The sequence below is a fragment of the Peromyscus maniculatus genome, chromosome 4 (genome assembly GCF_049852395.1).
Source record: "Peromyscus maniculatus bairdii isolate BWxNUB_F1_BW_parent chromosome 4, HU_Pman_BW_mat_3.1, whole genome shotgun sequence".
NCBI lineage: Eukaryota > Metazoa > Chordata > Mammalia > Rodentia > Cricetidae > Peromyscus > Peromyscus maniculatus.
Window position 1 is genome coordinate 122,114,867 of NC_134855.1, and position 21,749 is coordinate 122,136,615.

Consider the following 21,749-nt stretch of genomic DNA (forward strand, 5'->3'; position numbering starts at 1 on the left):
GGCAGGAGCAGTTGGAAAACAGAACAGAATACATACAGTGTGCAGCCCAGCGTCGGTAAATAATTTGCTTCTTCATTCAGGGCGTGACTTTTGTTTGTTTTCTGAAGCAGCAGGTCACTATGTAGCCCACGCAGGCCTCAAACTCAGTCTCTTCCTGCATCGTGCGCCCGAGTGCTGGCAGCATGCACCACCGTGTCCGGCTCGGTGTGTGACTTTTGAACATCTGCTGTGCTCCAGGGCTAAGGTTGAAGCAGTGAGCCTACCAGACACGAGCCCTCTGCTCAAAGAGAATCAGCACTGAGGCAGTAAGGGCTTTCTCTAACAGTGGCTGCCTCTGGCCTGCAGGTTCCTCTCTATCGCCTCCACTGGGGTCCAAAGCTTTGTGATGAAAATTTTCAGAAATAAATAATCCGTAAGTGTTGTGGAATATTCATTTAAGATGTGCTATATGTGTTTATGCTGTGGAACATTCATTTAATGATGCAAAGATGTGTTGCATTCCTTTATGTTACATTTGTTTAACTCTGTGAAGCTGTGTTACTGTGCCTGTCTAAAATACCTGACTGGTCTAATAAGGAGCTGAATGGCCAATAGCTAGGCAGGAGAGAGGGATAGGTGGGGCTGCCAGGCAGAAAGAATAACTAGAAGAAGAATGAGAAAGGGAGGAGCAAGAAAAGGAGAAGAAGAGGAACCAGGGGCCAGTCACACAGCCACACAGCCAGACAAGGAATAAGAAGAAAAGATACACAGAAACAGAGAAAGGTAAAAGCCCAGAGGCAAAAAGTGGATGGGATCATTTAAGTTAAGACAAGCTGGCTAGAAATAAGTCAATTTAAGGCTGGGCATTTATAAGTAACAATAAGTCTTCATGTGATTATTTAGGAGCTGGGTGGTGGGCCCCCAAAGAGCAAAGAGTAGAAAGAGTAAAAAAAAAAATTGACAACAGGTAAGTTTTAATGTACATGCCAATCTGAGCAGCAGGATGAATTCTCACACACAGGAACTACCTCTTCTTCCAGCATATCTGTACCGAATATGCTATCTGCCCATTAGGTACTTAGTCGCTTCGGGAAGTGGGGGTCTGAGCTCAGTACTGTACTGCTTGTGTTCAGACAACACTCACTTTACTTAATCACAGCCCAGAGCACCAGAGCAGTGATGAAGAGGAGATCCCTGGGTGTAACACATGGGAGTGTCTCTGTTATTGCAGAACTGAGACATACTCCCCCAGATACGGCAGAACTCTCTGGTAATAGAGCAGATTAAAGGGACAGAAAGAGGCAGTGGGGGAAGAGGCTATTTAAGGGTAAAGCCTCGAGTGCCATGAGAGATGGAACCTAAGCCATCTGAAGAAACAGGTACAGTAAAAGGCAGGACATGGTTGGTGCAAAGGCCCGGGGGTTGGAAGATACTGGACAATTTCAGGGAACTGAGTGAAACCGTGGTAAAAGAAGTGTAAGAGTGTGACAGTCGGTGGACTTCCTGTTGCCTGCAAGATGCAGCACTCTCAGCTCAGCACCACATCGGCCCGCACACTGCCGTGCTCCCCTTCATGATCATAATGGACTGAACCTCTGAAACCTTTCAGAGAAACCTTGTAACGTCTTTAACTATACTTTAATGTGAACTAAATAATGGCATCAGGAGCAGTTGAAATATACAGCAAATAAAGAATGTGTCGCACAGCCTTGAAACCATTGCAAATCTTTCCTGAATTTGCTATCCAAAGTTTCTGTTTCAAAACTTGAGCTTTTATTCTGCTTTGGTGTTTTTGTTTGGAGCAGGGAAGCCTCATCAGCTCTCACATGTGAAAAGTGGAGTCATCTTCCTACTTTCTTTCCTTCAAGAATATATGCATACTCTTCCTACCGGCAGGAATGGAACACCAAATCTTATTGACCCCCCCCCCTTGCCCATAGGTGGGTCATTTCAACTATTAGACTTCAACATATGTGTCAACTCCAGGGTTTGGCCAACACTTTGAAGACTTATGCTATGCTTTTTACCTGCGCCTACTCAGCTATCTCAGGACCAACTTGAAGCTGAAGAAGGAGAAAGATCTCAGAGATCGTGGCAGACCTCGCTGGTCTCCTCTCAAAGGGAGCCTCCCCCATACGGATACGGGAAAGGCTGGATTCCACACTTGTTAGAAGATTTTGGAGATGGAGGTGCTTTCCCAAAAATCCACGTGGCCCAGGATCCACTGGATATGGGGTGAAAGAAAAAAATGTCGAATGCACTGGCCATTCGGGTGGATCCTGAAGGGAAAATTAAATACGATGCAATTACTCGACAGAGGCAGTCCAAAGACAAGGTCATTCACAGCAAATATACTGACCTGGTTCCAAAGGTTATGAATGCAGATGACCCAGACCTGCAAAGGCCTGATGAAGAGGCTATTAAAGAGATAACGGAGAAGACAAGAGTAGCCTTGGAGAAGCCTGGGTCATGGAAGGTTGCTGTGGCCAGGCCAGTTCGTGCAGCCGACAAGCTGGCGCCTGCTCAGAATATTCTCTACACACCATCTCAGCAAGGAGTAGCATTCAACGCTGGAGCTAAGCAGGGAGTTATTCAGGTGGTAGAAATGCAGAAAGATCCAATGGAGCTGCCAAGATTCAAGATTAATGAGAAAATTCCCCGGGGGGCCACCATCCCCTCCTGCACCCGTAATGCATTCTCCTAGTCGGAAGACGACTGTGAAGGAACAGCGAGAGTGGGAGACACCCCCGCCCCTTGTATTCCCAACCAGAAGAACACAAAGGGTTACATAATTCCTCTGGATAAACGGCCGGCTGCGGATGGAAGAGGACTTCAGACAGTACACATCGGTGAAAACTTTGCCAAACTGGCTGAAGCTCTGTACATTGCTGATTGGAAGACTCATGAAGCTGTGGAAGTGCGAGCCCAAGTGGAGAGAAAGATGGCTCAAAAAGAAAAAGAGAAAACATGAAGAGAACCCTAGAGAAATGGCCCGGAAAGCCAGAGAGAGGAGAGCTGGGGTCAAAACCCATGTTTTGGGGATGGAGAAGCTAGTGAAAGGGATGAAATTCATCAATACAGGCGGAAAGAGAGACAGCAAGACTGGAGTCTTTCCAGGGCAGTTCCTGATAAGAGGTCAAAACTACAGAGAAATGAAAATTGAGATACCAGTGAAGTCATTGCTCTTGGTGTGCCCAGTCCTGGATCTTCCAATGAAGTTCAGTATGACCAAAGGCTCTTCAGCCAATCCAAGGTATGGACAGCAGATTTGCAGACAGAGAAGGTGAAATTTATAAAGTATATGATCAGGCCTGGAGTCGGTAAAGATATGGCTCAAAGTATCTACAGGCCAAGTAAAAATCTGGACAAGGATATGTATGGTGATGACCTAGAGGCCAGGATAAAGACCAACAGATTCGTTCCTGATAAGGAGTTTTCTGGTTCAGGCGGTAAACAGAGAGGTCGAGAGGGACCAGTTCAGTTTGAGGAAGATCCTTTTGGTTTGGACAAATTTTTTTGAAGAAGCCAAACAGCATGGTGGTTCTAAAAGACCCTCTGATAGCAGTCGCCCTGAGGAACATGAGATGAAGGCAAGAAGCAGAGGAAGGAATAGACAGGCTTCTCTTCAGAGCAAATGATCTCTTCTTATTCAGCAACCCTAATGATGCGAGTCATTGGGAAACCCTTTGTAAATGATCAGGATAGAAACCAAATCTTAGCGACAGATCCCGGCACCACTTTTTATTCCAGGAGATGGGAAGTTGAATACTGTCCTTTGGATTAGTTTTTTTTTTTTTTTTTTTTTTTTTGATTTTTCGAGACAGGGTTTCTCTGTGTAGCTTTGTGCCTTTCCTGGGACTCACTTGGTAGCCCAGGCAGTTTTTTTTTTTTTAAAGAATGGGTTATGTTTGTGCTTCTCCCACCATGCAGCACTTATAGGAAATACTGCCCTACACAGAATGAAGACCACTTCCTTGTGTGTGACACTTACTAACCCGGGGGTAATATTTTGTGTAAGAACTTCATGGATAAAATGATCCCCAGATGGTGAGTAGGATAATGTCCACACACTGGCACTGTGCTACCAAACGTATTTGCCGTGTCATGCTGTTTGGCCTCGCAGTGGGGAAACTAAGGTCTTGCTTAGTGCAGCTCTTGTTTATTTAGAAAATAAAAAAAGGAGTGGGTCAAAGAGAGACAAAGAAAGTTGGGGGCGGGAGAGACAGCTCAGCAGTTAAGAGTGCTCCCTGCTCTTCCAGAGGACCCAAGTTTGGTTCCCAGCATCCATGCCAGAAGGCTTCCAATAACCTGTTAGTCCAGCTCCATGGGATTGATATCCTCTTCTGGACTCCGAAGGCACCGTCACACATGTTGGCATGTACACACAGATGCATGCACACAAATAAAAATAAAAAATAAAGGAAGTCAAGCTCTAGATTTAGCATATGAATAACTCATCTATTACGATAGCGTGTTTAATAATTTATAGAGGGTTTCAAACATACACTATCTCAACTTAATAATCCCAACAATCCCATTAAACAGATAAAGAAATAAGCTTGAGAGTTTTTTTTCAAGACCACAAAGCTAGGATGTAGTGGGACAAGGACATTGGTCAAGAACTGTTGGCATAACTCTGGAGGGTACCACTCACGTTACCAAAAGAGGGCCTGTTTGTATCCAGGCTTGGAGGCTGTGCAATGAGCAGCCTGGACCCCAGACCTAGTGGCTCTGGGCTGTCTTAGAAATGTTTTCTTTGTATTTATGTGGGGTTTCCCCCCCTATGTTAAGGACTGATGGGAATATAAAGAACAAGGATTTGTCCCTGGGCTGGAATTATAGCTCAGTAATCCCCAGTCTGGTAGGTGGGGTGGTTAGGCAGGGAAGTATTAGGTGATAAAGATAGAGAGTATCCTATTCCTTGGTGAGCATATGAAATGTTATAGTTAAAAAAGAGATAGTGTAGCTGGGTGTGGTGGGATACTTCTGTAATCCCAACACTTGAAGGATACAGGCAGAAGGGTCAGGAGTTCAAAGCCAGCCTCTACTACATAGAGTTAGAGGCCAGTGTGGGTCACATAAGATTCTGCCTGAAGAAATAAAAGAAACAATGCATATAGGAAGATGGTAAAGGATATAAATAAATAATGTATTTGTTTTTAATCAAGGACACTGAGGGATTGGAGAATATATAGGGATAGATACACAAAGAAAAGGGTCTCTAGATTTCCTCATACTAAAAATCTAGTGTATTATAGACCATTCTAAGTGCTTGCCCCCAGTAACTTGCAGTTTAAAAATGGGAGTGCTTTATTATACCATAGAAAAAAAAGAGAGAATCTTGGTAAATCGAAAAAGAAGAAAAGAAACACCTAAAATATTATCCATGAAACACAATTTCTATCATATTTGGGGTATATTTATTTCTATTGTCCTCTAGACAAGCATCATGTATGCATATATATATATTATACATCATTGCATATACACAAGCACACAGTTATTCATATGTGTTTACCTTCTTGGGGTATAAATTATATGCTTTAAATTCATGTACTAAACTTTTTGTAGTATTCTTAAAATTTCTGTGTATGTGTGCACACATGTACTGTAGTGTGCAAGCAGAGGTCAGGGGACAACCTTCTCCACCTGGATCCTAGGGATGGAACTGAGTTTACCAGGTCCAGAGGCAAGTGGTTGCTTTTAGCTGCTGAGCCATCTCACTGACACAAACTTCATGCATCTTGAAAGTGCAAGTCAGGGTTGTGGATGTAGCTCATTTGGTAGAGTAGTTCTCTGGCGTGGGATAGGCCCTGGATTCAATTCCCAGTGTCCCTCCTTAAAAAAGGTACAAACCTATGAATTTGGGTAAGTGTACTTCAGTCATTGCCAGAAAAAGATCTAAAATATTCCTTTCATCCATAAGCTTGCCTTGTACCCTTCAACCTACCCTCCCCACCGCTGTATTCCAGGCTAGCCCCCCTATTCCAGGTGACCACTGAACTCATTTCTGTAGCCTCAAGCCAGTTTTGCCTGTTCTGAGAGTTTGTGTTCAGGGAATCATGTGAGTGTTCATGGAATCATGTGTCTGTAATGTTCTCTCTGGCCTCCAGTGCTTGGCAGGATTTTTTTTTTTTTTTTTTTTTTTTGGTTTTTCGAGACAGGGTTTCTCTGTGTAGCTTTGCGCCTTTCCTGGAACTCACTTGGTAGCCCAGGCTGGCCTCGAACTCACAAAGATCCGCCTGCCTCTGCCTCCTGAGTGCTGGGATTAAAGGCGTGCGCCACCACCGCCCAGCTGGCAGGATTTTTTTTTTATGTCTATCATGTGATCCTGTAAGTGTCAATAATTTCTTCAGTTTTATTGCTGACTTGTATTCCAATAGAAAAGTCCACTGGAATTGGTTTATCTTGTCCCTATTAAAGGACATCTAGATTGTTTCTGGGTTGGGGCTATAGTGCATAAAGATGCTATGAACATTCTGTACAAGTCTTTCTTATAGATGTGTTGCCTTTATCTTTGGGAAACATGGAGGAATAATGCTGGGCCATAGAACAGGTGTGTATATTTAACTTTAAAGGAAGCCACCAATTTTCCAAAGTGGTTATAACTTTTTCATTAAATGAAAGTTATGGTTGACCAGCATCCTTGCCGACACTTAGTATGGCTGCTCTTTTGATTTTAGCCATTCTGGAAGAATGTGTTGGCTTTAATATGCATTTCTCTGATGATGGTGACCAGTTTTTATAGGCTAGTATTTTCATAATTGTAATTGTTTTTATACTCTGCTGTTGAAATTCATACTTTGTGTTCTTCTGTTACCCACAGTCTTCATAATCACTATATTAATGACTCCTAATAGTCTAACAAGAGAATTCTTTGCAATTTACTTAATTACCCTTCTATTAGAATTTAAATTATTTCCAGTTTCTCACAATTCTAAACAGCACTAATGTTAACATTTTAGTCATAAACTTCCCTCTATGTTTTAGATTTATGTGTTCAAATATCTAATATATGTATGTTTTTCATACTTTGGATTATTTTCTCCAAATTAATCATAGACATGAAATGATCTGCTGTAAGCATTTTCATGAGCTGGAATGTAGCTGGGGGATAGACTATTTACCTAACACATATATGGTCTTGGAGCTGTTTGCCACACCACAAAAGAAAAAAATCATGCTTCATCTTCTCTCTCTCTCTCTCTCTCTCTCTCTCTCTCTCTCTCTCTCTCTCTCTCCCTCTCGCTCGCTCGCTCTCCCCCACCCTCCACCCCAACAGAGTCTTCTGTGTTTCTCAGACTGGCCTTGAACCTACTAGCCTCTTGCCTCAGTTTCCTGAATGCATAGGTTACAGACCTGTGACCACATACACTTCTGCTGATTTCCTTTTGATTCCTGGCTATGGGGGAAGGGTTGACAATGCTCCCAGCATAGTGCTTCCATAGGTGTCATGCTGTCTTGAGCCAAGAGAAAATGGGGAAAAGAGGAACTCTGGAGAGCTTTGTATCTTAAAAATGACCCACCAAAGGTGACCAGAAGTAGCACTTCTAAAATTCCCACATATGAAGTATCTGGTTGGAGGAAATGGAGTTCAAGGCATATTTTCTTGCCATACACATTTCTATTGGGTTGTGTATGGGTTTGGGGGGCTCTAATGAGAGAGAACACCGTGGGAGAGCTTGGGTGGGAACTGAGGTCCACTGCAAAGGCAGTGGGGGAATTGGGTTGATCCTATTATGATGCACATGGAAGGCTGGACAAACTCAGCATTGTGCAGGGTACCCAGGAGAACATATTGACTCTGTCCACCAGCACAGCCCTTCTCCACCACTCTCCAAGCTTCCAACACTCCTCAAACATTTGAGTAAGAGCTTTGCCACATCTGCCAAGCCCCACCCCCACATCCTTGTTTCAAGAGGGGAAGGCGAACACAGTGGAAATGTGTGGAATCCATCAACTCCTGTGGGCATCCCGAGAAGCCTCCCCACGTGGGAGAAAAGGCCTTTGGGCCAGGTTTCCAGGCCTCCCCCTGAGCAAACCCACTGTGTGTTTCCTCAAGGTAACCTTAACTGAACTCCAAAAGGCAACCAGGAGAATGCCTCCATCTGCCCAGGGACCTCACTCTTGCCTGCTATTCCCAGACCTTCCATGTTATTCTAGGACAACTCCTGTTTCTCTTTCTAATGGTGCCCTTCTTGGGGCTTGCAATGTAGGTCAGTGTAGAATTTGCCTAGCATGTGTAAGACCCTGGGTTCCATTCCTCAGCACTTACAAAAGCCTGACAAAGGTAGGGGCTGCGCCAGGTGTGGTGGTACATACCTATAATCCCAACACTCCCAGGAGGAAGAGACAGGAGGATCAGGAGTTCAAGGTCATCCTCTGCTACAAAGTAAGTTCAAGGCCAAAGTAGATTACATGAGACCCTCTTAAAAAAAAAAAAACAGTAAAATAATTATGACTCTCTCAAGAACATACAGCCTTTCTTATTCATGTCTTAGGTGAATTAGTTGATTTCCCCTGAGATGAGGACTTAGGGAACAGTCCTCGGGCAGAGCTGGCCGAGCAGAGATAGAGGAAGGAAGCAAGATATGAGTTATGAAGTCACTCCTGCTGTGGGTACCAAGGGTTCAGTCCCATGTGGTCCTCTGCTGGTTCCATTAAGTGTTCCCCACTGGTTGAGGGTGTTCCACTGGAATGACTGACATTGGTCAACTGGCTGCTGTGGGTGGGATGGGCTACCGTAGGAGGCTCTGGAACAGAGATCCAGCATGGCAGCTCGAAGTCAGGCTGCCTTCTTGCTGAGGTGGAACAGCCAAGAGACTGTGGGCAGGGCCCGTAACACCAGTAGGGAGGCCCCCGTCAGGGCTCAGGCTGGCCAGTGAACAGATCTTGAACAAAATATAGGCCCTGTTAGCTTTGGCCTCAAAGGCACAGCTCCTGTTTGTTCTGGAGAAACCTCAAAACACTACCATCAATCGCCGGAGTATTTTAAGATCAAGCCCAGGAGACCAGCACTCCTCGCTTGCCCTCAAAGCGCATTGTAGTTCCTAGACCCACAGTGCCTGCTTTGTCTGCCCACTCGCTAGATATGTACCTTTGTGGGTTCCACCCCAGACCGACTGAATCAAGACACCTCGTGTGGAAACTGCACTGGAGACCCACCGTTCAATTCTAAAACTGGGAATAACTCAGCCCTTTCCAAAATGAAGCATTTTTAAATATCTATGTGTGAGGATGGAGCACATGTGGAGGTCAGAGGGCAACTTGCAAAAACTCGTTCTCTCCTTTCATCATGTGGACTCAGGGAATCGAACTCAGGTTATGAGCTCAGCAACGAGCGCTTGCCCCATGTCAGTTGGTGAGTCCGTTTTGAATTGCTCCCCAGGAGAGAATCCCTAAGCACCAGCGGAAAAAAGAGGGTTGAGATCTCAGGAAACGTTTCGTTTCGTTCCCTTTGAAGAACTCTTTGCTTTTCAGTCCTACTATTAAAAGTATTCCTAATTATTGATTGCCACCCATGGAACAAAGCCAGACACCACAGCAGAAGATAACCTAAAGGACATCTGTGCTGGGTTCCATGGACGCAGGGCGGATCTGTGTCCATTTCCTAAGCTAATATTTAAATTGTTTTGCTTGTTTTGAGGCCACACCAGGTGGACAGGAAAGGGGAAGTCTGAGATACTGCAGTGTGGGGGCGGGGGGTGGGGTGGGGGTGGGGGTGGGGGCAGCAGGAGCTGGGGGAGGGGAATCAGTAAAAAGGAAAAAGCTGCCCTGGAATTTTTAAATAAATCACAGAACGTGTGACAAAGTCGGGTGTACACGTCAGTCAGTTCGTGGGGACCACCTTAACAAAGATGGGGGTAGTTCTGTTGAGTTGGCCCAGGAGAAGATGGGCAGGGGTTGGAGGTGTCATACCTGGTCCCACAGGCCGGTGTTCTCCACAGAGTAGAGAGATCCCCTTACCTCTCAGGCCCTCCTCTCACACCCTGTCGCCTGACATCCAGAAGCCACAGCAGGGCTGCCTCAGCAACGTGACATCACAATGTGACCCACTCAGGGTCTTGGGACTGATTTATCCCAAGAGCCCAAGGTACTTGATTACTGTCCACGTTGAAGTCACCTGCAGTTCCAGATCCACAGTGACAGACCACCTGCTGCCTGCTACTGCTGGACCAGGTGCACCTGGTGAGTACTGATACCTTGTCCCTAGCCCCCAGGGCCAGGATACAGCCGACAGCTGCAAGCGTAATGCTTTGGAGTCCCCTTGTCCCACTGGGACAGGACGAGCCAAACTGGTAGCCAGGAATATGCACAAATGAGCCCAGACTCGTCTCGGAAACGTTGACAAAGCTCTGCCCTGCCTGCCTCCTTCTGAGCCTTTTCCTGCAGGCTAACCACCTGGAGGAGGCAGGGCTCAAACCAGCACCTGTTTCCTAGGTAAAGGTCACCGTGCTCTTGAGGGATCCCGGTGGCAGGTCTGCAGATGGCAAGTCCTCTGGAGTGTATTCCCCAGCCCTCACCAAGGTCATAAGCAGCTCTTTGCTGAGCACCCTTGTCCCACATGTAGCTTTGGGCTACCAAGCGGGAGGGGCTTGTGATGGATGGAGAGGAAGGAGGGGGCAAGCATGGTGCCCAGAGCCTGCCAGACCATTAGCTTCCATTACAGCTCTTCATTCCTAGCAGCGATCGGAGAAGTAGGTTATTCTCAACACTCCTCACAGATGAGCCAAGGAGCTGCTGAGGACTGTGTTCTGTACTGGGTATGCACTTCAGGGGAGAGAGTAACCTGAAATGTATACGAGCTCTGTACTGGCTGTCCCCAACAAGATTGCTCTAGAAATAGAAGTGAGAACACATAGGCAAGGCTGGCCTTCTGTCAGCAGGGCTGGGGATGGGGAGTCTCAACATCAGTAGAGTGTTAGACTGAAAGATCTTAAAGACCATTTCTAGCTCCCACATGGCAGAATTCTGAGTCCCATAGCTTGCTTGTAGGAGCCCAGGCAAGCTAGGCCTTCCATGACAGCGGTGGGGTCCGTGTTACTTGGGCAGAGCTGGAAGGAAAATTAGAGATCGGTTGTACCTACCTGCTGGGCCCCAAATGGTAACAGCAGCATGAACTAGCTACCCAGGTTATCCAAAGTCACAGGACCAATGCGGGGTTAACACATGTTGAGCAGAACTAGCTCTGAGCAACACCCAAGCTCTTCCATTTTTCTTACAAAATTACTACCAATTAAATTATGCTGTCAGGCATAATGGAGCATGCCTGTGAGCCCAGCACTCAAGTGATAGAGGCGAGAGGATCAGGAGTTCAGAGTCAGCCTCAGCTAACATAGAGTTCCAGGTCAGCCTGGGCTACGTGAGACCTTGTCTCACAAGACACAGAAGATTGTGACTAAGGCTGGCTTTGCAGTCAAGAGTACCAGTGTCCCCATTTCACAGATGTGTGGTGCTTATATAGCTGGCCCAAAGTTAAGGTACTTGTCACAAGCATTCGGGTCTTGTAAATGGCGAGGAGACACTACATCTCCACTTGCAACTACCTCCAGGCCTGCACAAATAACGTTTCCTAATCTTTTTTTTTTTTTTTTTTAAGTCAGGATCTTATGTAGTCCAGAAAATGTAGTGATTTCCCCTGCCTCTACTCCCCAAGACTGGGATCACAGTGACGCAATGCCAGGCCGATCTTTCTTAATCTTCCCTTTGTTTCAAAGACCAGTTTCCACAGTTTGAGCCCCTGCAGCCTCTGTCCCAGATGGAGTCTTCAGTGCCTGGACATTTCCCTCTGACGGGACAAGGCAGAGCCAGTATTTCCACACCAACAGATGTTCAGTGCTGAGGAAGAAACTCTGCTAATGGAAATGAGCCTTGTCTAATTGTGGCAATCTCCCTTCTGTGTGTCGCCCTGAAATAGTAGCCATGCCCTGTGGCTTTTTTTTTTTTTTTTCACATCAGGGAGCCCCAAATTGGTAGCTGAAACGAGGGTGCAGAGGAGTCCGTGCACAGACCTCTGGTGCCACTAATCCAGAGGAAGGCTCCAGCCCGTTCAGTGTGTGGCACGCAGGGCCACTGTTGGTGCATTTGACTGTTGGTAGACTTAACTGTTGCCCACTGTTGAGCGAGAAGAGCCTCATTGAACTCAAGGAAAATGGAACCTCCAGGAAATTCATGAAGGACCGAGCCCCATAGCATGTGATCTGACCTCTTGAGCCCAAATCTGAGTTTATGTCTGACGTGTCCTATAGCCAGCACCGGTCATCAGAACTCTCATCAGATGGGGCTGTTCTTGGGCCAACCAGGAGGGCAGCTGCTAGGCCCTGTGAGGCCACGGAGCCTTTTCAATGTGGCTAGTGGGACTGAAGAACCGCATTTAAATTTTTAAGTTAGATCACATTGCCGTTCTTGGCTGCAACTAACTAATGAGCTGGACAGGGTCGCTCTAACTCCCGCCCACCCTGTGATGTCATCTCTGGCCTCAGCCCCTCCTCTCCAGCTCTCTCCGCTCCCCAGGCTGTCTTCCCTGGAGAGTCTCATGCGTTGTTTCCCCTGCTGGTACTGCTGAGGATTTCGGATCCAGTCTCTCCTCAGAAGGAAGGCTCTAGTTAGATTGTCCCCGTCCCCACTACAAATCATCCCTCATCTTTCTGAAATCATCATCTCTGTTTTGCCTCGTTTATTGGCATCTCCTAGAGTTTCAGTTCCCCCAGAGCGTGGGTGCTGTCTTCTCACCCGCCACCTCATGCCTGGGACAGTGCCTGACAGGACAGGTGCTCAGCCAGCCTCTTATCTAAGCCAATGGATATGCTGCAGGCAGTGTAGTGAAGAGAGATAGATGGTCGGGGGCTTCGGCACCCTTGCTGGATAACCCCAGCAGAGTAGCTTGGTGCAGCAAAGGTTACCTTATTTCTCTCAATTCTATCGCTCAGAAACTTGGCGTTGACATCAGTGAGGGTCACTTGATATCTTTGATGTGACATCGGTGAGGATCACTCACTCAGCTGCATTCAGCTCTGAGCAAAAGCTCAACTAGGTGGCCCGTGTAGGCCTCGCTCACATGTGGGGCTTTCAGTCCCTCCAGGGAACATTCCCCATGCAGGTAACTTGAGTTTTGTTGCATCACGGTTATCTCAGGGACCTCACTTTTTATGTGACAAGTAGCTTCTGAGAGAGCAAGTAGAAGATACCAGTCTGTTTTTATCACATACGTTGATCAGGCCAAGCCATGGAACAAACTGAGATAAAAAGGGAGGGGAAGTTCTTTGCTTGAGTAGGCAGAAAGTACTTAGAAGGAGGAAAGAATCCACAGCGGCCACCTTTGCAGACAACCATGGTTACTACAGACAGGGAGAGTCCCCCTTGTCCTCCAACCTTTGGGGACAGCTTAAATCCAGATCTTCTAGGTCTGGGTAAAGCTAAAACTTCATTCTTAGCCAGCTCCAAGAGAGACCTTGACGGCAGGTCAATGGGTGCTCTTAGATCACAGCCCATCAGGGCTGACTTTACACTTAGATTCGTCCCCAGTCCTACCAATGGGCATCCTTCCCTTGAGGTAAGCATTATCCTCCTCTGTTAGCCCCTTCTCTGTCACCGGCACAGGTGCCCACACAATATCACGAAGTGACTACCTTTTGTGGAATTCCATCCTCCAGGTATGATGTGGCCACTGATGTTTGGGGGTCAGCAGCTGTGATTATCTTCACAGGTTTAAACCCTCACAAGTTTAAGCCCACTAACATTTTTTTCTTGGAGGGGAAGAATGACTCACAAGGTTCTCGAAAGGCCGCTCACAAGCAGGGCTAGGAGCAGTTCATGAGGCTGCACATGAGACTCCAGGGACATGAGCCATCCCCTCAGGAATGAGGGGCCTTTCTCTGCCCCTCCGAGATGATGTTTAAGGAGTTATGCCTGCCGAGGGGATGGGCTGGTGGTAAACAGAGTGTAGTAGTGTAACGTCCTCTAAGTTGCCCATGCCCTTGCAAGTAATCAGCTGAACTCACTGGGTCATCAAGCTGATCTTTGGTGGAACGGCTTCTTCAGTTGTTGGTGCCCAGTCTGAGGTAAATACATCTTTGTTCACGTCTTCTCAGGACTGTTAAAAACACAATCCTACGTCCCCAATACTGCCATACGTTCCTTCTTTCCTTTAACATTTGGTTCTCATCATGCTCCCCTTGTAAAATTGGTGGGTAAGGCTTTCACGGTTACAGGATTTGAAACCAAATTCAAACTGCACATAGTCTCTGACATATGACAGTTTGATGTACGATATTTCAATCATTTTTAAACACTTAAATTTTTTTATAAGTATTTTGCCTGCCTGTACATATGTGTGCCACGCGCATGCCTGGTAACCCACAGAGACCAGAAGAAAGCACCAGATCCACTAGAACTGGGGTTACAGCTGACTTGAGACACCATGTGGGTGCTGGGATGCAAACTGGGGTCCTCTGCATGAGCAACAAGTGCTTTTAACTGCTGAGCCATCTCTCCAGTCCTAATATGTGAATCTTGATGATGATGTGAAAACAATGTACTTTCAGTAGAAACTGTACCTAGAATTTTGAATTACGATTTTCCCCCCTAGGCTGATAACATGAGATCCAATCATTTCTTGGAGTGCTAGTCAAGGGTTGTGAACTTTAGCTGTCAGTCAGCCATCTGTTCACATGTAGTCGTGAGATTAAATCAGAGGTTGCACAGGATTCTGCACTCAATAGTATACTTGAGATATTCCACATTTTACTGAAAATTTTCTTTTAGTTTGGCCCAACTGTATGCTAATGTTTGGGCATGATTAAGATAGACTAAGGTGTCATATTCAGCAGGTCAGGTTATTAAATGCAATTTCAATTTACAGTGTGTTTATCAGGATGTAAACACATAAGTCAAGGATCATCTGTAGTTTAAAAGAATAGAATTTTCTGAATGTTGTGATACAGTCCTGCAACTCCAGCTGCTTGGGAGGCTGAGACAGGAAGATCATAAATTCCAGGCCTGTCTGGACTATATGAGTAGTTAGAGGTCAACCTGGGCAACTTAGACTCTGACTCAAAATAAAAAACTGAAAGGGGTAGGAATATAGTTCAGTGGTACAGTGCTTGTCTAGCACGTGTGAGGCCCTGCATTCGATCCTCAGTGCTGAAGGGGGTGGGTGTTGACTGGTGCATACTAGGCCTTTGGTACTGGCTATATATAGACCCTCAAGTATTGATATCAAAGAGGCTACCAGTTAAACACCCTCAGTTCTTTGTCCCCCAAGGATCTCTCTGGCAGGATCTACCCCAGAGAAGAGATCCCCTGCTCTGGGGCACTAAGCAAGCCCAGTAGGAAAGGGGTGCACTTCCTCTCCCAGACTTTGCAGTGAAGGTGCCAGGGTTCTCTGGTTGGCCCAGCTGGAGCCACGCATCCATGTATAGCAGTTACTGTGGGGAAGAGAATGTGCTGTCTTGTGACCAGCCTGGATCAGGGTGAATCTCTGGACCCAAATGGTGGGGTTGATCCCTTCCAAGCTACCTGAAATTAAATCAGAAAAGGGTCTCTTTTTCTCACCAGACAGGAAGGAGAGTTACTGAAAAGTAAAAAGAAAAATCCACCCAGTTAGTTATGAGCGCTGGTATGGATGTCTTGTGTTGGCTGAAACATCAGAGGTCAGGCAGGGTCCTTATAAGTTCCAGAGAGCCCACAACACACCAGACCTCCAAAACCTCTCTGAGGGGACAGCCTCAGAGAGGCCATGAAATTAAACTCTATGATGAAAAGAAAACTAAAAATTAGTCAAGGCATGCTTCACCCAGAGTATTGGTTCAAGGAATGTTAATTGGTGTTCCTTCGAAGGCTGTTGAGAAAGTCTAGGTGGTGATGGATGAGACCAACTCAGCAGCAGTTCTTTTGTTCTACAGGACATATCAGAGCCTTAGACAAGCAGGAATAGCCTGGATCCTCAAGGGTTGAGGGAAGGCAGGCAGGCAGTTTAAAAATTACTCATCTAACTCTGTCTCAGCAAATTGCCTGGTTTTCCTCTGCTCTCACAATGCAACCAGCATAGAAAGACACCTATGACCCAAAAAAGTGGGAGGGTTTCTCAAGACAGCTGTCAATGTTGAAGCAGAGGACAGCAACCGGGGGTCTAATCCACGGACGGCACTGCTGATGTGGCTTACCCAGTAGAATGCCATCCTCTGTTAAAGCTCAGCCCCAAGAGGCCCTGAACACCCAGGAAAACAAGTCCCCTGCTTGTTATGCTGCTGGAGCAGGTGAGGGATGCCCAGCCTCTGTCCCTCTCTAAAGCTCCACCCTCTGGGAATCACCGTTGCGGAACTGTCTGGAATCATCCCGAAGCCTATCCAGATATTGTTTTGGTTTTGCATTCTTCTGGAGCCGTCACTACACGGGCACAATTGAAGCATGCACAACCATGTGCAGAGGTGACTGAGAAAAAAGGATCGGACTCAACACTAATGGACTGGGCAAAGAACCCAGTAAAGAATCTATTCAGATCCCCCAAGGCCTCTCTCAGCAGCATTCCTTCCTTGAGGGATGGGCAGAGACCACTGGAATGAGGAAGGCTTATACCCTGCTGTCAGAGGAGGTGGGCTGGAGAATGTCATTTTGAACAGGTAAAGGTAGAGCAGATGATACTTTCCATGGATCTGCTTTGGAGAAGCTGTAAGCCAGGAGCATGGACAGAACTGAGACTATGTTAGAATACCTCCGTGTGCTATCCATCTTACAGATGAAGAAAGCAAGGCCAAGGAAAAGAGGGCAAGTGACTTGGCCAGGTCACGTGACGAGCTGTGTCTGAGATTGTGCCTGTGAACTGTGATGGAGACATGCCTCATGCTTTGTAGAGTCATCTCCTTGTACTATCAGGAAGCTCCCCCCCCAACCCACCCTTCCCCATGTGTTTCTTCTATGTGGAGAGTGCCTGTTGTTCTTTCTCACACCTTTCCTGGTGGATCTGCCTACAAGCTCCAATGTCCGGCCCTGTGAAGGGCAGTGGGCACTCAGAGAACCTTAGCCTAGCCTGGAACCCCCCTCGCCGCCCCCCCACCACCACTGCAAGCCAGAGGAAGTGGGTAAAAAGTGGAAGGCTCCATGGGTCTGGTCTTATGAAAACACAACCACCCAACCATCAAGATGACGCACGGTGAAGTTAAACAAGCTCGGGCTTAGCCAAAGCTGCAAGTCAGTGCCATGGGCCACAGAATACGCCAGGCAGGAGGGCAGTGGGGGTCAGTGCTTCCAGAGCACAGCGCTTCCTGCTTCCTACCAGAGAGCTTGGGCATCAGTGTGTGGTGTGCTGGTACAGGCAATTTTGATAATGGTGCTTTGAGCCCCTTCTGAGCCTGGGCCCTTCCAACAGGCTATTCGGTGACCTGGCATAAGCTTGGTATGGACCACAGAGAAGTGAAAAACAGCCATTGTTTGGTTGGCTCAAGTCACAGGTAATTTTCTGAACACACAGAAATCAAGCTGTGACTTCTCCTGATCACGTACACGACCTTAAGTATGTTATTAAACTCCTTAGCTCTACTCCCTTATCTAGCAAGCTGGCTAGAAGGCACTGGTGATGGGGGTGTTAAGCTAATTCTGAAATAGCAACAGTCCTAGCCCTTGTAGAATAAGGGCTTCTTCAGCGGTGGCCAGAAAGGAGATTGCAGGTATGTACGCAGCCAGTGAGTAGTAAACGAGGGTTGTCACATGTCTGCCTGTGTCTTTGCATGGCTCCCCCATCTCACATTGTTGCTCAGAGTGAAGTGAGCAGCATTCAGGGTGCAGATGAGATGCCTAGAGGCACGGGGACATGCAAAGGGCTCTCTCAGTTCCTCCCTACACAGGAGTACAGGTACCAAACGTGTGTCCTCAGTCACTCCAAAGTGACTCTACCCAAAGTCAGCGCAGAGAAGAATCAGACCTGAGTGGGGGAAGGTGTGCACACTTGCCCCAAGGGGACTTGAAAAGACATCCAGATAATACCAGAACTCACGGGACTCTGAAAGAGCTGGAACCTGAATGAGGCACATTAAGCCAGGCTGTCAGGTGTGACAATTCAGCCATCTTCAGGGCATGCCCACTGAGATGAGCATCTGACTGGGGGGGCAGAGTAGAGGTGAGAATGGCAGCCACCCGTTTGTAGACAGCTTCATGGAGAAGGGCAGAAATAGCCCAAAGGAGCATTGCTCAAAGTTTAAGAGGAAACCAAGCACCAGACCCAAAGTGTAGCTTTCCTAAGAGATGGGACTTGCTTGAAAGGACTCTTACCCTGCAGCCCCTGGCCTACAGTACCTGACTGTATGACATCAAATTGTATTCATATGTACAAATGACATTATTTCTTATGGAAGCAAAGTCTGTGGTAACAGAAGAAAACTGGTGGCATGGATTTGTTTTGTTGGGTCTGTGTTACAAATGCGTGAGCTCTTTCCCAACATATAAAATTTAGCAACTTGAGGCAGGCATGGTGGCACATATCTATAATTCCAGCACTCAGACTACTGAAGCAGAGGATCATTGCCAGTATGAGGCCAGCTCAAGGCAAGCTGTGGCTGTATAACAAGATCTTGTCTGGGGAAAAAAAAATTACTGTTCTGTAATGTGATGACACATTCTGTAATTCTAGCACTTTGGAAATAGAGGTAGAAAACCAGGAACTCAAGTCCCTCCTTAGCTACATAGGAAGTTCAAGTGAGGCCAGATTGGGCTACATGAGACCATGTCTCAAAGCAAAGCAAAATAAATACCCCTTATCCTCAAAAAAAAAAAAAAAAAAAAAAAAAAAAAAATGGAGGCAGGCATAGTTGTACCTTATAATCCTGGTACTTGGAAGGCTGAGGCAGGGAGACTTGGGGAAGTTTGGAGCCAGCCTGGGCTACATATCAAGACTTTGTCTCAAGCAAACAAAAGAACAAACAAATAAAAAGGAAAGTTGTGCATAAAGATCTAAATTTAAAATTTTGGACTCCTTGGCAAAAACCTTCCCTAATCTGGTCATGCGAGACCAACCTTCCAGAGAGAAGATGACCCTTAGATGGAGTGTGGGACCCAGTTTAGCCAGAGTCTACATCTCTTTAGTGACCTCTCTCTCAGACACAATTTCAGCCCCCACTTACCATTGCCCCTGCACTGTTTTTCCTCCCAGGTTTATTCTCTTCTCTTGCCAATTCCTTCTGGTTTTTGCATTTGTCACTTACCCCTGATCTGAGCACTTAATAGGTGTTTTACAGGCTCCTCATTTCAAAAGGGTCGCGGGACGAAGACTTCTTCTAGTCTCCACCTCTTAACAATCTAGACTTGACAGTCTAGGCTGACACTTGGAAGGGACAGAATATTCTCTGCCCAGGGCAGGAAAGGCAGGTTCACTTCCTCTCAAGTGGTGTATCAACACATGGATGAGCAGGCTTCTTGTAACATTTAAAAAACTAAACCCTAAGAATTAAATCCAGGGTCTTACATATGTTAGGCAAATATTTTAATCACTGAGATACATCCACAGCTTCCTTTTAAGGTTTTTTGATTTTTTTGTTTGTTTGTTTGTTTGCTTCATTTTGAGACATGGTCTAACCAAGTTGCCTAGGCTGGTTTTGAACCAGTGACGGCTTCTGAGGTTATGTTCCCTACTGAATGGCTACAAACCCTGCAGATGTCCAAAAATGACTTCACGGGCTTCCTACAGTTTGCAAAAGAGCTCCAAGGATAATGCCATCAATGAGAATGTGATACCAGTCTTTGGGGAATCCTTTTCTGTGTATCATTGAGAACTTCCCTGAATTCCATTCAAATTTCAAAAATAGAGTTCTCATGCTGGCTCCCCTTCTGAAGCCAGACCCAACTAGTCTCCTGATATTTATTTCGGGGGGGGGGGGTGTCTTCATTTTCTGCTTTGGTGACCCAGGAAGGGATCTTGGATGGGTCTTTGCATCAAACCTGCAGAGGCATTTGCTGTTTTCTTAGGCTTCCGGACCCTTGAGACTCTAACCTAAGTGCAAGCACAGGCCTCAATTGGTTCGGCTGGATGGTTTCCAAGTTTGTGATGGTGTGATGCACATTTGGTAAGAACTGACTGTGATGTCCAGTGAGCTAGTCATATCAAGTGCATTCTCCTAAGCCGAGAAGTTGATTTGGGATGGGATCCATGACACACAATAGGAGAGTGGGGAAGGGAGACAGGATGGATTAGTGCTTGCAAAGCAGGCTATTTCCCTGAGCAGTGTGCTACCTGTGGACATTTGGGAGATGGGAGGTGTCCCACCTGAGAGGATGGGAGTTGTTAGCCACTGGCATCCCTCCCTGGCTGGGTAATACTCCCAGACACAGGGCAAAGAGCCACCGGCATTGGCTTTTGTGGGAACTCTTGAGTCCTGGAGGATGAGAAACAGGACTGGGCAGCATCTGCTAAGGATGCCCTGGTTCTGAGTCCCTGCCTTGGAGACCAGACCTGTCTCTGGGGCTCCCCTAGCCCTGAACTTTTAGCTCACCTCTTTTACTGAACAGGACACTCTCTTTGCTGCTCTGGGCCTCCATTATTCTAAATCAATCAATCATCAATCAGTCAATCAATCAATCAATCAGTTGTGGCAGAGGCTGTGAAGAGGCAGACATGCCTTGATTGCTCAATCCATGTAGGTCCCAGAACTTGCCAGTGCAACTTGGTTCCTCATCTCTCACTTGCCCACAGTCTTTACTCTGTTTCTATTCCCGGAGTGAGCCCAGCTGGCACCAGGCCTCCTTTCCAGATGAGCAGGGACTTGCTGACAGCCAAACAGTGCTTGCCTCCCAGACGACTTGAGACATACCTTGTTCTGCCTCCGTGGTCTCTCTAGCTGTGTACCCTTCATCCAGATTCCCCAGAAGATTTGGACTTCGGGCTTCCTTGGTCTGTGGAGAGGAAGAAGAGGGAGGAGGAAGACTCACGGTCAAGCCAGGAGCAAAATCCCAGAGGGAGGTTTCTGAGGTCTGCAGCTTGGCTGCCTTAGTCAGAAACGGAGGCAGGTCTAGGGGCTTCTGAGATTCGCGCTGTGTGGGAGGGCTGCAAGAGAAGCAGAGCTACAATAGTCAAAGAAACAAGGGGTCATCCATCTGATGGTGACTGAAGTAGGGTAGCCATGCAAAGGCATGGGGGGGCGGCTAATGGAGGGGACATGGAGGACTTAAAGGGATATAGTCTTGTTTTAATTTTAAAAATGTATTTAAAAAGCACAAGATGCGCAGTTATGGGGCTGGCCGGATGACTTGGCAGTCAAGCGCACTTGCTGCTCTTGCAGAGAACCTGAGTTGGTTCCTAGCACCTACTTGGGGGCAGTTTACAACTGCCTGGACCTCGGCTCCAGGGGATAGATCGTCACTCTCTTCTGGTTACTTGTGCTGTTTCTTAGACGTCTCCACCCTGTGGGGTCCAGGGAGACACAGCCTAGGCCTTGAAGCTTTTACATCTTGGGTGGCTTTCCTAGAAGCAGAGCAGTGGGGATCGGGATTCCACTCACTGAGGGCAGTGAAGGGACGAGAGAAGAATGGGTAATCTAATGTCAGAACAGTCAATTCCTGCCTGGCCCCATGGTGCATGCCAGAGCACAATCTTGACCAGGGGAGACTGGGCCGTTACGCTTCTGTATCTATCTAGAGGCCACAAAGGCAGGGAGCTGGGCCTCGGAACCTTCCAGCTGACTCCAGGTGTGATGACTTTGTCTCCTAGGCAACGCTCCTCCCACAGCAGAGAGGTTTGCTGTGAACCTGCAGCCTCAGATGGTTTGCTGGCTGGGCAGGGGACCCGG

General features: G+C 46.9%; 1 protein-coding gene and 1 pseudogene across 2 annotated transcripts in view; both read left to right on the forward strand.

The window, feature by feature from the left end:
* Positions 1-1,979: 1,979 nt before the first annotated feature.
* Positions 1,980-3,732, forward strand: LOC102910261 (SNW domain-containing protein 1 pseudogene; annotated as a pseudogene).
* A 6,301-nt stretch (positions 3,733-10,033) lies between these two features.
* Banf2 (BANF family member 2) overlaps positions 10,034-21,749 on the forward strand; it is a 41,199-nt gene continuing 29,483 nt past the window's right edge. Inside the window, exon 1 of one of the 2 annotated variants that reach the window (XM_042276371.2) lies at positions 10,034-10,167. The gene's annotated coding sequence lies outside the window, so the exon portion shown is untranslated. The remainder of the gene's footprint in view (positions 10,168-21,749) is intronic. The other variant, XM_016002225.3, reaches the window with a different exon arrangement.